This window comes from Microtus ochrogaster, chromosome 6, assembly GCF_000317375.1.
Source record: "Microtus ochrogaster isolate Prairie Vole_2 chromosome 6, MicOch1.0, whole genome shotgun sequence".
In the NCBI taxonomy this organism is placed as follows: domain Eukaryota; kingdom Metazoa; phylum Chordata; class Mammalia; order Rodentia; family Cricetidae; genus Microtus; species Microtus ochrogaster.
In genome coordinates this window covers 79,758,071-79,760,189 of record NC_022013.1, presented here as the reverse complement: position 1 = coordinate 79,760,189, position 2,119 = coordinate 79,758,071, and the positions used below count along the sequence as shown (strand labels likewise).

Genomic DNA, 2,119 nt, shown 5'->3' with positions numbered 1-2,119 from the left:
CAGGGGCAATAACAAACCATAGAAGACACACATGGGTTCATTCCCACTTGTAAAACCATCACAGATACATAACTCTTGGTACTAGCGTAAAGCAGTCACACCACTAACATCAATACATCAGGGTAGCAAACAGTTGTGAGGTATTCATTCACCAAGCCTATTGGACTGGAGCTCTCTGGGCTGCTTTCTCGGGGGAACCTAGACCATTATGTAGAACATCAGCAAAAGCTACAGCAGCTCCACCTATGGGGAGCCTGCACATGCAGTCTGGGACCTTCAGCTCACCCACACCTTCTAAGGTAGTAAATAAATGGAACATAGGAGCCCTGCACACTGTGCCCTGTACCATACCCCAGCTGCTACTCTGACTGATGAAGTGTTCAAAATCGGGAATGCTGAGATTTCACAAGTCACTACTCTGAGAATAATCAGATATACAGAAAAAGCTCCAACTACTATTGTTTACAAAATAGATGCTATAAAAGCTGCCCACGGATGTTCACCAGTGGGCTGACACACACAATGCCAGTGGTGGAAACATTGTGGTTGCTCTGGAAACAAACGTGAAAGTGGCTGGTCCTCTCAGTCCTCTCAGAGTAAAGAGTCTGATAGCCTTTAAGATTATTCTCCTGAAAGATGTGAATGAGTTCACCACACATATACTGGAAGCAATCAACTCATACATGGTACTCAGCAACTCCAACCACCAACCTCAGCAAGAAGGACATCTATCAGCGACCCAGGAGTGGGTGAACTCAGGAAGCTTTGGCAGGGGGCGGGGATAACTTCATGCCAGCAAATGGCCCCACTGTGGCCCCAAACCAAGGGCTGAATTAAGGCTTCTCAGAACCAGAAGGACTGAGCTAGAAGGATCTTAGGAACCAGTTTCAGCACACACCTATAACCTCAAGCAAGCAAGCAAGCAAGCAGTGGATTTTCTGAGCAAGAAGGGACACCTTTATTCTACTGTGGATGTAATCACTTTAACTCCGCAGGTGCAACCGGAGCTGTTTGGATAACTGCGATATTTCCAGCTGGACCTGTTGGCATCATCTGTGGTCTCCAGCTGTGCAAGCTTGAATGGTGACTTCTGGGAAGGAGGTTTCAAACAGAAGGTCTCCACGGACATCCTCCTGGAACTTACTACTCTTCTGTTTTGTGCCTTGAGGTTCAAAAGGAGGTAGTCAGTTGGCAAGGAGTAAACCAGGCTGCGATTTCATAACAGAAGCTCCATATAAGCTAGTTAGGACCCCAGGATGCATGGGATGGAAAGAGGGATGCTACTGAGAATGAGCGGGGCTGCTTGATGCGTGGAAGCTTCTGTTCCTGAAAGGCATCCTGGGGCCTGTGGGCTGAAAGCCAGGTAAGGAGCACCCACTTTTGCTTCCCATGCTGGGTCTGTAGCTTCACTTTCAAACCTGCACTTTCCTTCCCTTCTTGTCTTGCCTGTGGCTGAAAGTGGTTTTATGTGAACATGATTCTGAAGTGATAGCCTCACTACAGAAGAAATATTGCTACCATTTTTATAAAATAAATGTGTCTATATGTTTAATAAAACAGTTCTACTGGGAGGCAATTGGAATCCCTTTACTTTCTCAAGGCCGGGCCTTGAGAAAGAGCAAGGGCCTCCATGTGGTGTGGGCTATAAAGTCCAGCTCAGCATTACTCAGGATTGGTGGATACTTTGGTCACGTTCTTTATGCACGAGGCAGTTTTAATATAGCCCATTGAGGCTTGAAAAGATTTCTAGTCATTTAGGTGTTTCTCAACTCAGGGTCCAGTGCTCTGTGGGAGCATCTTTTGCCTAATCTCTTCTTCATAGATTAAAGAAAAAGTGGTCTGTTCACAAGAGCTGAGCCAGGAAGGCCATGCGTAACACAGATGCGGTGACCTGAAGAAATTGCTACAGACTGTGACATCCACCTATGCTTCCTCAAAGACCCCAAAGACTAATTTCTCCTCACAAATATCAGCTGACCTCACTTCTGACCTCACAAGCACACAGAAGGCTCCGGGCCCATCATCTGGGAGAGGTTGGTGTAGAAAGAGGAAGCATTCACCCTGGGTAGATAGATCTTCTTCTTTGTCCCAACACATTTACATAAACTCGACCGAACTG

General features: G+C 46.4%; 1 pseudogene; it reads left to right on the top strand.

Annotated features, from left to right (window-relative positions):
* The first annotated feature begins 245 nt into the window (after positions 1-245).
* Positions 246-1,019, top strand: LOC101992943 (annotated as a pseudogene).
* Positions 1,020-2,119: the final 1,100 nt, after the last annotated feature.